Source organism: Diadema antillarum, unplaced genomic scaffold (assembly GCF_040938485.1).
Source record: "Diadema antillarum isolate AM-2024a unplaced genomic scaffold, OU_Dant_1.0 seq00000522_RagTag, whole genome shotgun sequence".
Lineage (NCBI taxonomy): Eukaryota > Metazoa > Echinodermata > Echinoidea > Diadematoida > Diadematidae > Diadema > Diadema antillarum.
The window spans coordinates 114,992-130,497 of NW_027271474.1; the positions used below are offsets into that span (position 1 = coordinate 114,992).

At 40.1% G+C, this 15,506-nt stretch overlaps 1 protein-coding gene across 1 annotated transcript in view; it reads left to right on the forward strand.

The window, feature by feature from the left end:
* LOC139734291 (nuclear factor 1 A-type-like) overlaps positions 1-15,506 on the forward strand; it is a 91,875-nt gene that overhangs the window by 25,978 nt on the left and 50,391 nt on the right. The window lies entirely within an intron of this gene.

The window sequence follows — 15,506 nt, forward strand, 5'->3', positions numbered from 1 at the left end:
GACTGTTTCATTAACGAAATTATCATTTCGTGGACGAAATGTTCATTTAGTTACAAAATGTTGTCATTTCCGTACAAAATAATCATTTCATCGACGAAAAGACTGATTTCGTAACAAAATATTCCATGCGATACTTGGTGCTCCATGGTTTTTGTCCACGGTTTAAACCATGGTTTCATTTGTACCACCTTCGTGAATTCGGGCCTACACTGTATTTGTTACAGGGATTCTCATATTAATATGATCTGAGGCCGGCCAGCCTCCCCACTCCATGGTATGCCCACGGTGCAGGGTCTTTAACAGCTCTTTCATATCCGTTCTTCTCTGCTTTGCTCTTCTCAGGTTGGCTGTTATAGGTTTCAGATCAGTAAAAGGGAATATAATAAGGAAGGAAACACTAAGAAGGTTTTGATTGTTTTGTGAGGGCCCAAAGTGTCAGCAAAGTCCTCGAGCTGTGTTAGAGGGCATTGTTCTATATGACACAAGTAAGACTTGAAATGAAGCTGCTGATTAGGATATTCCTGGAATTGTCTCATGATCTCCTTACCAAGCACTCTCTGAATGACACGCATTGTTCACTACATACGGGAGGAATATATCGTGTCTCCTCTTCCTTTGCAATACTCTGGGAGTGTTCTGTATACTTTGATGATACTTTGATGAAATTGCCAGGAAATGTTGAAATCCTCCATTTCTCATGGGATTGGAATCGTGCAACATCTGATACTCATACCGCAGAGCTGGAAATGTGCGAGGAATAGCCCCCTCTCCTCCAACTTGCCCCTTCTTTTAGGGCTTCCCCCTTTCCCCAATTCAGCTTGGCATATGGTGGGTCTCTTGATGATGTTGAAATGCATTTTGTTCTTGAAGATAGCCCATATAAACATGATCCTTGATAACTTATCAGTAAGTAATATTTTGTGATGCACCATTCATCATTCTAGAATGATGCAATGATTAAAGGATAATCAGGCAACCAATGTCCAATAATGATGTCAAACTCAAGCTGTGTGTGCAACATGAAGATTATCTAGTGCAATTGTACTTCTGATTGACCAATCCATAATGATTGGCATCTTGCGAAGAGGTCTTTTTAGCAAGTGCCTGCCTAATACTCAGCTTAGCCATACTTTGAAGTGCATGTATTGCATGAACCCTATCAAAAATTTATGTTTGTTTGTGTGTTTGTTTGTTTTTACATCACAAAAATTTGTGAATAAATTTGAAAGCAAAACAAACCAAAAAATCTATGCCCAAGCTGCCTGGAACTTCTTAGAAGCCCCATTCTGGTTTCATTCAGTGAAATGCACTGTAAACCCGTTCAAGTCCCCTGCGCAGAGAGAAACCACATTCTATTGTTCAGATTGTAATGACTATTGAGGACACTACAATTGTAGTGCTTAGTCTCTGTTTCCAGACCCTGCAGGGCAATGTTTACATGCAAGCCTACTGTGAAAATGAAGAATAGAGAGAGGAAATAAAAAATGGAAACTGATAGAGATGTGCAAATCAAAACTCATATTTGCTTGTTGTATGAAGGCATTTGAATAACAGTATTCAGCAGAAAATGTTTGTCAAGAAGAAATCTTTTTGGAGATTGAAAATGATGATACAACTGTATATGAGTGCCCTCTGTGCAGTTTGTGGGTCCACTGCTGTTTTCAGAGTTCATGTACTAGACTACATCTCCTGCCTGTCATTTATTGTTCTAGGAAGTCCAGATGACTCTTGTATTATAAACAACGTAAATAGAGAAAGTTCGGGGAAAGGGATTTAGGAGCAAAAAGTGGTCAAGCTGTTTAGATGCACGCACACCTGTAATGGATTGTACTTGCTGCTCCATTGAAACTAGGCAGAAGGGCAATTCACTCATGCCCTGTGCATAGCATTTACACTATCCCCTTACCGACGACTCCTGGACTGGAGGGAGCATGGGCTTGTAGCATCCATAGTTACTGTTCAATTCTGGGAATTTTTAGTCGGTGAGCCCATTTGGGCCTTTTCCCATTCTGCCTTTTACAGGGCTCGACATTGGCAGTTGCCCGGGGCCACCAAAAAATTGATGTCAGGCCATCAAATTTTAAGCGGGCAAGATCTTTTTGTGGCCTGATTGGGCAGCTAAAATTCATGATGAACATTTAGATTCCTTATTATTTCAGGGCCACTACATTTCTTTATTGGGCCACCAAAATGTCAAAATCAAAGATTTTAGAAAAAAAGTTAGTGTCAAATCCTACCGTATATATAGTGGTCCTCCATAGTGATGCATTTATCTCAAGATTGTGAAAATATGATTATTATTCTTTCAATGTGGAAATAAACGAGATGAAATAGATATTTGAAACCAAAATTTAAGGTGCTCTGATTATGCGATATATGCGAATCTCTCATTATTTTTTTTTCTGTTACCATGGTAAATGCTGCCTAAGGCATACAAAACATGACCACTAGAATGACAATCTGATGTTGGATTCCATGATACCTGTACCAAATTCTTATCAAGCCTTCTTATCCATAGATTACAGCTCATTGATTTAACCAAATATTTCAAAAGTCATAACTTTTGGTCAAAGTGTCTTGATTTTCCTCAAACTTCTTTAATATGCCTTTGCTGTGGTTCTGAATTGTGAATTCAACCACTCACAAAATCATCTTACCAGTCCCAATTTACTCAATATTATATCACAGTATTTATACATACGTGTATATGATATTAATATACAGCTTCATATAAAAGGACAAGTCCACCTTCATATACATGTGGATTAATTGAATGCAGCCGTAATAGTAGAACACGTTTGTGAAAGTATCGTTGTACACATGTGACATCACAAGCGGTAGTAGTCTTCTCATCCAGCAGTGACAGAGCAGAAACTTTAAAAATTCATAACTTTTGAACAGATTGTCCGATTCTCCTCAAATTCTCACTGATTTGTTCTACTAATATTGCTGCATTCACTCAATCCACATGTCTATGAAGGTGGACTTGTCCTTTAAAGATTAAAGAGTTGAAAATAATTGGAGTTGGGCTCTTGGTTTGGTCTATATGGTTAATATGTGACCGTGCACCTCAAAACAAACATAAAGTCGCACACACTGAATTTGTGTGAGGACTGAAAATAAGTGAAATGGGTCAACCTATCCGAACTTGACTTTTTCACATTTTCTGAAAGAGCGGGTCTTTTTTTACAGTATGCTAAAATTTGGTTTCATAAAACGGGCAGGAAAGCGTGTTTTTTTAGCAGTTTATCTCGAACATTTTTGGTAGATTAGTGTGATTATGTGTGTCTTTAGAATCCCTTTTTCATTTCTGAAAAACCTTGTCCACACACTTCACTTTCAACTCTAATAACTTTTGAAAGGATAGTGCTACTGCTTTGAAAGTTGGCATTAATTATGGACAGAATGTGTTAATGAGGCATGTATAATTTCAGTTTAATCTGATAATCTCTTCATTGTTGGTACTCTGGTGGTTTACTTCCTGTTTTTTGTCCCATTCATCGCACAGCCAGCACGGTTTGGTAAAGATTGAGCGCTTGAATAGACACTGTACTTCAGAGCCTCTTTTCTCAGTTTACACTTTTCCTGAGTTTGTGCTTTCTTTCCAATATTTAGATAGGTTAGGAGAGTCCATTTGATTTGAGTTATACATCATTTTAAAGCTTAAAGTCTGCTCTTTCAGAATATGGTCTTAACTTAAAATTCATGTCTGGCGACTTTTTGTTTGTTTTGAGGTGCAGAGTCACATATGGAAGTTGGATGTAGATGCTAGGAGCCAGAAGGCAGAGTGATGCTAGAACCACGGATGGGATATTGCGCCCATGATCAAATAGTTGATAGCTTGTAATTTGCAATCCAGATTTTATGGCTCTGCACCCCACTCAAACTTGTCCAACAGTTCTGTTTGGTTTAAACAAAGAGCTACTAGGCATATACTACAAAAATGCATTATAAAAAAGCTTTTTGGTTTAAATGTGGACATGCAGTGCAGGGCTTGTTGTATGTACACAGTGCATTTTGCTCAGTGTATGTGTTCGCTCATTGTGCTCTCACAGTGTATGATGTAGATGTCAACTATTATTATCGTTATGCTGCTATGTCCAAGCAAATTTAACCCATTACATCCCAGTTACATCAGTTCAACTGAGAATTGATGCATGGCACATAGGGTCCGGGTATTTCGTGTGTTAACTTGTTTACAGATGTAATGACCTTGGGGGAGAGAGAGTATCATTGCTTGCTGCCGATCTCAACTCAGGAGGCCCATTTGTCAGTTTCTTGTGGGCAAACCAGTGACTCATCAGGCGAAGTGTGTCACATGTTTGTGCAAGAGAGAGTTAGAGAGAGCGCGAGAGGGTTCGAATGTTGCCGACTTCATAATTCTTTCCTCTTTTGCTTCCTGACAAAACCTCGGCAAAGTGAAACGTCACTCCGCATGTGACCGTTTGCTTGTTGTGCGGAGCAAACAGCAAGGCTGAAATAGGACACTGGAGGAATGAGATGGCGAAGACTAAAAAAGAAATTTATTTTACTGTTATTGTTGTTTGTTTATTATCTCTTCCTCTTTTTACCCCCCCCCCCCCCCCCCCCCCACCCCCTCACTTTCATTTTGCCATCCTCTGAATTTCAGGTGATTGTCAATTTTTTGTCAACAGTTAGGCCTATATGCTCACATGTCCTGAAATCAAATTATTCTGTTTATTCCGGTATGTTTAATATCTGGGTCACATGAGAAGTTGGGGATATCATATACGGTGATACATGGTGATACAGGCCGCAACGTGATGGGTGCATGGACAACACAGGTGGCAGATTCAGGGAAGGTTGTACATAATAATATGCGGTGATTGGGGCTTCGAAGTTGCGATGTTAATTTTTGTTTAAGTTTGATTTGCTAAGACTGTAACTGCTTCCAAGAGCTGATTTGACTCCACCGAACAGTTAATCGTCCATCATAAAGTTATGGGGCCCTATATTCCAGAGCCAGGCAGAGAATCACTTTGGATAGACAGCTTCAAAAACAAAATGGCTGGATTGGCATGCTAGAAATGTACAAGAGTCCACAAGCAAAGACACTACATACTAGCTGGGAGTGCCGTTTCGCGGTGTGCCTTGTACTATTGTTCTATGAGTGAGCGGAGCACTCGCGGAGTGAAGTCCGCTAGAGTGGTACGTCTCCTTGTGATCACAAAAATTTTATGTAGTCTGCCCTCTATAGGTGGTGAGTGTGTAACCTGTTAGTCCGCAACAGACAGGATACTATGGAGGGAAGTGACCACCAATGGTGTAGACTCTGGCAGAATGTAGTGCTCAACTCATGATACAGTGCACTCCCGTTACAACGAACACGGTTATTTACGAACTTCCGGTTATAACAAAGTAAAAATGAAGGCGCAACATTATGTATACGTCTATGTTTTGTATTGTTTATTTGTTTGATTTTAACAAAATTTCGATATAATGGAGGAAAACTGCCAGCCCCGAGGACTTCGTTGTAACTGGAGTCCACTTTGATGACTTTGAAGGAACTGATCATGATTGATGTCAGTGAGATCATAGAATAGCATCCATCTGAAAAGTTAACGTTTATAAATAAACAACGGGATGACATCAAATCCTGCACATGTATTGAAAATCTATGATTGATTTACTCTTAATAGTCTTGTTACACGTGATCCAATTTGCCTGTTCCTACTACATATCTATATGTTCCAGTACTTGGAATGACTCAAGTGTTTGTGCATATAAAGTGGCAACGTCAGGCAAGCAGAAAGCTTGCCTGAAACAAGTTGTCATAATCATGTTATGCATCTTGAATTTTAATCCTTTGAATCAGTAGTAACCTGGTCCATTCTAAAATATCTGCAAGAGATAAATTTTGTCAGAATTGGTCTGAGTAGTGGCAATTTTATGATGCTTTAATACTACACACTGAATGATAGTTTTCGAGTTTGCTGATTTGAATGAGAAAAACACCCCAGAGTAATAGTAATGAAAAAAATAGACCATCAGATCATCAGATCCACAGGACCATTTTGCTCCCTGAGCAAATGCTTAAGGAAGAAATTATCTGAAGATATCAATTTGTGAATTTTGAACCTTAGACCTTCAGATTAAAAGCACAGAATGCAAGCTCACTGGACCATTTCACCCCCCTGAACAAAGGCTTTAATAGAAGAAGTCAATTTTTAGATTTGAACGTAAGACCTTCAGGTGAAAACCAGTGTGCCATCCACTGGACCAGTACTCCCCTTCAGCAAATGTATGGAAGAAATCAGCTGGAGATGTCAATATTGTCCTCAAGAATGGGATACAGCCCTCTTTGTTTCAGATGCACAATCACCATGAGCTGTATACTTATCATTTTAGAAAGGTTACCAAATTTTATAACAAATGCTAAATATAGATGAAAAGGTAAAGAAACCAGCTCCATTTTGACATTCTGAAAAAAAAAAGCGGTGGAGCAGTCCTAGATCTACATCATTTTTGTCCATAAGGAATTAAAGATAGATATTATCACATCCTCTTGGAGTTGAATGTTCCAGTGCACACCCATTTTCCGCGGATGTCAATAACCTGTGAAGAATGCGTGCTGGTACAACCTAGTTCTTGGAAGATACATTGTAGGTAATACCTTGGGTAATAGAGTTTGCATTCTTCCCAAACTTGATGATCAACCTCATCAATCTCTGTCTGTATGTCTGTCTGCCTGTCTGTCTGTCTGTCCATCTCTCTCTTTCAATGCAAAGGTTTCTTCATGAGAAAACAAAGAAGCAAAAGCAAAACCATATTGTATAGCTACACATGGCAAACACTATTAGCTTTTGGATCACCAGGGCACTTGTGTTGTATCATGCCTTTTATAGCAACTGTAGCACACAATGCTTTGCTGATGCTTCCGCAGCAGTTTATAGCTCAATGGCTACTTCTAAGCTGCCATTATGGGAGTTGTTGCCAAGGTAACTGCCGTCACCTACTATAACTAAAGAAAGAAATGGTTTATAACTCTTTTACAATTCTGAGCTGAGGATATTTTGCATGATGTTTCTGAGTTTCAGATGATGTTCTCCAGGACTTTCTCAATAGAGTGCTTAAAACTGTACGGCAGCAAGGAAATAGTGACTGTACAGTAAAAGCTGATGTGTTGGTGAGCAAATATTCCAAAACCTGATAGGCTAGCACTGAGGTAATTGGCATTGTAGTCATTTGAATTTATAATCTGTTGTGCTACATGGCCTTAGATGTCAATTGCAGAGGAAATAAGTTGATATTGAGCATCTATAATAAGCCCCGCCCACTCATACACTGTTTTAGTGTGAGATTTGTGCCTAGTCTAAAAGTGTAATTCTCAAGGCTCTTATAGGAGAATAGACTCCAAGTCTGCAGGTTGTGCAAGTTATAGCAGAGCTTTGTTGTCCAATACAATATATTCTATGGTCCTCCTCTTGGCCAAGTGACTATGAGATGGAGACGGACTGAATTCCTATCTAAAATTTCTCTCCATCCTGTATTATTTTCATGCGAGGGCCTTTGTGTACTTTAAGGAGGTCACCTGATAATTCCTTTCTTGGCCCGCAAAGAAAACAATCGTGCGAGAATATCCTTGGTGCCACAATAATTGGCAGTGATTTGCAGGAAAAAAAAAGAGAGAAAAAAAAAATGAGCTGCGCATTAGCCATTTATGGGCATTTTGGCACGGAGTTTCCACAGAATGCGGAAACGGCGTAACTGTTCAATGATCTGATAATGCCACCAGGAGCGTGCCTGCCCGCGTGCCTGTCCAGAGCCCGCTCTGCATCCACAGTGCGGGAGTCAGCTGCGTGCTTGACACCGAGGTCCAATTGTTGTGACAGCGAATCCGCAACAAACTTGACTGTCACTTTAACGACGGCCGGCCAGTAGGCGGAGCCACGCACCCTGGCGGGCGGAGCCAACTCGAGATGCACCGGCTTTCGTTCGATGCAGCCGAGGGAGACGATGGAAAGGAAGGGTTAGGGGAGAAAGTTTGCGAGCATGGAGAGTTCCTCGGTCTTACCCAGAGGGCCTCCCTGAACATGAGAGGTTGTTGTGACAATGATGCAACAGCAACCTTGAGGTATCGAGAAAAGTGCAGTGATCTTGACAGCCCACGTGGGTGAGGGGAGATGATGGCTGATTTAATGTTTCATTATGCTGGAGACATTTAAACATCAGCCACATCGATAATATGGTGAAAGGGCTTATAATTGACGCACTGAGGCAGTGTTCTCTTCACTGCTGCTTGGCTCCTTGAAGGAGGGAGGATGGTGTCAAGACCGTGGATGGATGCTGGTCCTGGTCTGAGAGGGATGTTTTGCTTGGGGGGGGGGGGGGGGGAATGGGGTGACATGGGTTAATCATTTCAGCAAACCGGCATGGTGCAGTGAAAATGATCCATGTCAATATCTATGAGAGAAGAAAAGATGATTAAATAATGGCGATGATGATGATGATGAGGATGATGAGGATGATGATGAGGATGATGATGATGATGGTGATGATGGTGATGATGGTGATGATGGTGATGATGATGATGGTGATGATGATGATGATGATGACGAGGAGGAGGAGGATGATGGTGGTGGCAATGATGATGGTGACAACACAAGATAGTGATAAAAGGACTAGAAGAGGAAGAGGAAGAAGTAGCTTAGGGTGATGGTCGTAAGAGTGATTATGTGCATGCAGTGATAATAGTGGTGATAATAGTGCATTTATTGGTTTGTAATGTTACTAAAGGTGGCATCTTTTACACCCCAAAAATGTGTTCCTTTGGTCATTTTTTTTTTCTTCTACAGAGTCAGTTCCTAGATGGGGAGATATATAGCATTTGTACCATTTGAGATGGTTTGCAATTCATTTTCCACTTGGCAGCTACGAGAGTTGGAAAGAGTTTTCTGGAGCATTCGCTGGACTTGAAACTTTGCTTGAAGTGATGACGTCACATGATCAGTTTTACTGGCAAAAGAAGTTTTTAAAGTTAGTTGAAATTGACCATAATGGGATCTAACATCGCCCCTCTATTTGGGCACAGGTGTCTAGGATATGTGTGCCTAGCAACCAGACAAAACATTGGGAGTGTTTATCTCCTGTAGATGTCGATATATATGACATTTTGCAGCTTGAATTTGGGATGGGCCCTTCTGTTTTGAGATCATCATTGATTGTGGAACAGGACAAAATGAAATTCAAGCAAGTATAGCAAACTACAGGATTCCCCTTACACAACAACAACAACAACAAAAACTGTTTCATATGAGGCCTCAACTCCATTATAAGGGATTTTTTAATAGTGGATTTCATGAGAGGACAAATGACTGTTTCAAATCTTATGAACACTGTGCTCAGTTTGCAAGTGTTCTTTCCAACTTATGGGACTTACCCACTATTTTGTTTGGCGGGGGGGGGGGGGGGGAGATGGATGGTGAGTATTACCTCAATAGATTGATATTGGGCTTGTATTTGGCATGTAGTTGCTGTCTTTTGCACGCTGTGACCCAATATCAGGATTGGCAGTGGATGAACAGCGCAATATTTTAGGGACTGTTTGAAAGTCGTGACGTGCAATATTCAATGGCATGGGCGCAATGTCACGACAGAGATTACCTTGTCAGCGCTCCCGCAATGAGATCACTCGTCACATTTGTTATGTCATGATTGGCTAGCGGAATCCTCTTGCCCATCAGGGTCAATTTACATGTGATTTTTTCCTCTCTTTTTTTTTTGCGCATAACATTGAATGGCACCAAGAGGTACAGGGCACCTGTTTTAGGACACCGAGAGCCCCTGCAATCTATAGCATGCTGCTGCGAAAGGTTTCACTGGCAGGTCTGCAGAGTCTTCTATGCCAGTAGTCAGGGGGATGGGGAGTTTATAGGTGGAGCTCCAGAAGAATCAGATCATTAAGGAGGGGGGGGGGGGCAGGGACTGCATTTTAAGAGAAACTGGTAATCACTGTTTTATTTCTTAGATTGGTTGATTGTGCAAGGGTCAGTAATTATGGCACGGACTTGCAAAATTGTATGAAGTCACACATACTTGCATATGAATGCATACTGTGGTAGAAAAATGATACCATCACTGGTGTGAGAAAATGAGTGCAGGTCAGTCAAATGATGTGTTGAAAAAGACCAGTCTCAGTGACCCTGTCAAAGATATGTATCTTTGTACTTTTGATGAATGTTCAGGTTCTTCACTTTGAATTTCAGTGAAACGGGGAATTCTCTTTTACCCTGCTAAACTTTGGAAGCAGCCAACACCTGTAGGCCTGCTATTGTTTTTGGCCCACACTTCTTGTTGGTGGGTGCAATGTGTACAGCAGTATGAAGTGGAATTTGAATGTTATATGGCACCGTTTTCCACGGAATTACGATGACATGAATGCAGATTTCCCTGCATGTCTCGTTGGGCAATGCTATGTGCCAAGCTGCTTACATATTTCCTCTTGTTCCAATTCTGCTGAAGCAATAGTAGATTCACCGTGATGAGCAAGAAGTGAAAGTCAGTCAAGCATCCGCAATATAGTTTTTATTTTGTCTTTTCATGATATCTCTCTAAGTTTTGTTACTCATGTCATACTGGAGAAGGTGTGGCATAGAGCAGGCAAGTTCATGGAACATACTGTTTCATCAGTCAGGGCTGCTTTTAATCAAAATGTCTTATCAAGATTTCAGTTAAAGTTTTACTCCTAAGATACCACAAGACTGTAGAATGAGGTATATTTCTTGTGAACCCTCCTACTTGTTCAAACTATCCTATGAACATAGATGTGTTTCACTCATAGTACAGACTCTAGAACCACGCCCCAAAGTTTGATCCCACCCCGCCCCCACCCCACCCCAACTGTCATGGCAGCATCCAATCAGCAGGCACCATCATTCACCCACATTGTCTTAATGTTTTCATCTCTCTCTCTCTCTCCTTCTCTCTCCCCTGATTTTGTTCGATTATTGTTATTTTCCGCGGAGATTTGTGGCAGTTGCGCTGCCGCGGTAGCTGTGCCTCATTTTGACCGTGACTTTAGGGGCGCGCCGGGGTTTCGACAAAGAGTCTGGCATTAGGTCTAATTAATCCTGCAATTGTGCAAGGGCACTGCCGGGTTTGGAGCCAAGCTTTCATTGGCACCTTGTCTGGGGAGAAGGAAGCAGAGTACATACCTCTTGCTCCCTTTCTACATTGCTGTTGTATTGCTTAGTTAGCTTTGTTTTTATGAGTGATCATTTTTTTTTTTTACAAAGAAAAAAAGTGGCAAAGGATAGCTTTATAATGATTCATTTTTCCAGTTATCCATCCATTCTTTCAATCATTCATTTGCGTGGCATGATGTGTTGCGGTGAAACTGGTTCCTGACTATTGATAAGTTTTTCGTAACTCTGTATCTAAAAAAAGATAATGATTTTAATGATAAATAAATAGACAAACAAAAATATCTCAAAACATCAGTGGAAAATTGTTGGTAAATTCATGTTGTCAGTTTTAAGATAATTGGCACAATTTCTGTAGCAAGGTTTGTCAGGGTGAGTAGAAGGCAGGAAAAACAATTAAATGAGTTACATGTATAGCATTGCTGTGGAGGAGTCTGCTTGGCCCAGAAATCTTACAGTTCATGATCTACTTAAATAGGTCAGCCGAGGAAATAAGTTTATAGATCTTATACTGTCTTGCTCCCCTCTCTTCTAAGGGGCTAAACAAAGCAGTAAACGAGCAGATGAAATGATATGAAATAGAACAAAAAAGGAGGATAAGCAGTGAAAGACTGAGCAAACTTTGCATCAAAGTTTGTAGAAGTGATTTAAGGATAATGAGAAAAATCATTTTTGGAGTAGATAGATATTGAAGCTGTGTCTGATATTCAAGTGACGATCCCAGTTTGTGATACCCCTAAAATGAAAGTGATCACCCACTAGAAGTCGTGATGATTTGATTAAACTGACCTGTCCCTGAAGTCAGGGAAAGGCATGTTTCGGGGGAATGAGGTTCTGCATTGGTTAGGCTTTGTAGTCAAACAACTCAGATGGGCGTATGAGAGGGAATGCAATTGTTGTCTCCATTCTTTGCTTAATCTCAATCAGTCTGAGATGTTATACACTTTCCCAGAAAACAAACACACACAAATAAAAAAACGAAAACAAATGGAGAACTGAAAATTTTCACATTTTCCTGGTAACAAATAAATTAAAACATTAAATGATATTAACTATTATATTATATGTAATATTTTATATATCTCAGTGTTTTTTGCAGTACAGGAACAGTGAAATTTCAAGTTTTCTCAACAAAATGTATCTTGTGATTTTCACCGTGTGCTTTTATAAATATTTTGGAAGTGTACAAGCCACACTACAAAGAGTAATACCCCAAAAAAATTGTTCAACATTTATGACATAAAGTCTGGCCAGTTATATCTTAAATTAGATACTAGTTGTCAAAACTGCTTAGGTATCACGTGTCATTTTCCTAATGCAGTTGTGTTGTGTTTTGTGAAATTTTGAGCCAAGTCGCTAAGGTTGACGTATCAATTTCTGCACACTCACCATCCAGCGTGCGCAAATGCTGTACAAGAGGTTGGGAGAGTGCTGAAAGTCGCATCTCGAGTCAGGCGGCCTTGATCTCTCCGAGCGAGCCGATTCTCACAGAAAAACAATGGCCATTGTGCTCCGCGCCGAGCAATTTGCCCCATTTGTCGACATCATGTTGCGAGGGTTGATTGTCATGGCGATAGCGAATCAGGAAATGTGTTTCTCCCGGATGAGGGCCCCCCTCCTCGGCAAGCGCAAGCTGTCAATCAATCTCCGCCAGACATTCAAGCGCTCTGTCAAGTTTATGGAAGAGGATGCGGAGTGATTGTGGCAGACGCTTTGGCAAGTTTAGTCGCGATTGTGCAGGGTTCTCTCTGTGTTTATTTTGTTTGCCTGTCCTATTTTGCATACACTTTGCTTCTCTCTCCCCCACCCCTCTCTGCTATTCAGGCCACTTGAAGAATACGTCAGTCCCCTGCCAAACATTGTATCGTGAGGCTAGGATCCAAGAGATCTTGTCCGTTTGTTGTTTAATAGAGACTGAAAGGAGGTGATAACATTGTGTGCTTGTGTTGTTCTTGCTGTTGCTGTTCTTGCGTGTCCTGAACGGTCGTCAGTTTGTTGCTAATCTGATTAGTACGTTAACACTCGTCACCATTATGCACGTTAGTTAGGTCATCAGAATCATTTTCATGGACAAAGGAAGAATGAACAGCTACGTCGCATCCAAATGGCATCCCGTAAATAGCCGTGATTGTGTTTGAGTGTGAAAATATTGTATGCAAAATGTCTTGACTTGCCTGTTCAACAAGGCAGTATGTGACAGTCTTTATAAGTCTCGACAAGTACATACACCACCGTAGGCACTGATGCTTTCAGTGCGTTGAGAATTTTTTTCAACATGAAAGTGTGATGTGAAAACAGGATGTAAGGAAAAGAACAACAGAGACAAAATATATCCAGAAGGATGTAATATGGAAACTTTCTGGCCGTCTTGTCAATTGCCCTATTTCTGGAACAATGTTTGGGTGTGTTTGCAGCGAATGTTGCCTTGTGCAGGAATGATCAGTGAATAGTGGGATATCAGTCTCGTATCGGACATGGAGTGGGCGAATGGCGTAATGCTGATCAGGAAATATAACTCCCATTTATATTTACCTGCAGGCAATTTTCAGTTCACAGTAGTAATTGCAATCCTGGTTGAAATAAAGACAGACATGATAGAATGTGTAGCTGATGTCTGGACAAGATAAATGTGTGTGTGTGTATATGTGGAGGGGGGGGGGGGAGGGCATTAACATATGTTCTTGAAGTTATTTCTCTTTTCCAAGTTAAAACTCTCTTTCTGCAGGAAAACAGTTTTTAATCAAATTGAGAATCCAATTTACATGAAAGCATAAATTGCACACTAGTAGTGTGGATGACAACCTGTTGCTCATGTGGTTTAGCTAATGCATGTAACCCTTTTTGTGCCACAGATTTTGGATGGTGTATACAACACTATTTGGGGTTTTTGTGTACCACTTGGCACTCAACCACACAGGGTTGAAATACAGGTGTAAAAATGATATAAATTGGGTGTCTGTATGCAAAGTGAGTCCTTTCTTTCACCCATTTGTCATGATCTGCCTACTTTGCAAAGCATTGTCATCGGAGCCTGAGAGAGGGGATAAAAAAACAAACAAACCAAGAATAAGGTGATGAAAAAGTGAGAGAAAAAGAGGGAATTAGCATTAACAGAGAAACAAAAAGACAGACGAAAGTATTAAACGGTTACAATACTAGTATCAGAGAGCAGCTGTACTTGATATGTCTGCAAAATGCTTTCGATTTGCATCCATTTTTTTAGCCGTCAACTGCTAGTTTGTTCTTTATTGTATTATAAAAATTGTAACAGGAAGAGAAGATTATTGTTGAGAGTCCCAACCATTGTGTCCCAGGAAATTGTTGGAAGTAAGTGCTCTGGTCTTGGTCAAATGTATCAGAGTTTGTTGTGGGTTTAGAAATCATCGTCCTACGGACAGGTGGGGTAAAACACATTGGTGTAGCAAGTACTTTGTGGGGCCCAAACAAATTGTTGACACATCTATTTGTATCATAAAATGACTGCCATTGTGACATGACATTAATACCGGAACGTAGTGTGTGTGTACATTTCCTTCCTTGAATAAGTTTGGCTACCTGTTGACGGGCTATAGCTGATAACATAATACATGAATTGATGTTCTGGATGTGTATGTCCCCATTGTTATTTGATTTGCTTGTTTTGTTTGCGTTTGTTTTTGTGATCAGGTACTTTCAATAGATTGCCGATACTAGTATTCAGGTCTTTTCTGTGTGTATGGGTATGTGTATGTGTTTGTTTGTGTGATTTTATGATGGAGAACTTTATTGTGTGCTCAAACAGTCATATATTGCAGGCCTTTTTGTACTTTCACTCACACTTTTTGCTACAAAATGTTCTCTTTTGTGTTAAAGAGTACATCTTAACCTTGAAATAGTGTACCCTTTTTCTCCCAAGATGAAAGACCATGATTATTTTGAAGTATAAATGGTTTGTTTGATATGGTGGTGAAAGGAATGGTAAAATTCTGGTTGAGATGGAGGATTCAAATTTTTACTTTTTGTGAGATAATTAGAAGCCACTTATGAAATATTGAAAAGCATTCAATTCTAAGAGAAATTCAGAGTTATTTGATGAAAATCGATTTTAAAAATGGCTGAGATATCAAAACAAAAAATAGAACAAAGTGGTCCTAATAAAATGTGGGTCCCACCTTTTATTATGTCCTCTGTGTTTCTGGATATCTCAGCCATTTCAAACCAATTTTCATCAAATAAGCTGTGAATTCCTCTTAGAATTCCATGCTCTTTCGTATTTCATAAGGGGTTCCTCATTATCTCTCAAAAAAGTTAGAAACTTGTAGCCCCATCTCAAGCAAAACTATACCATCTCTTTAAGGAAGAAAT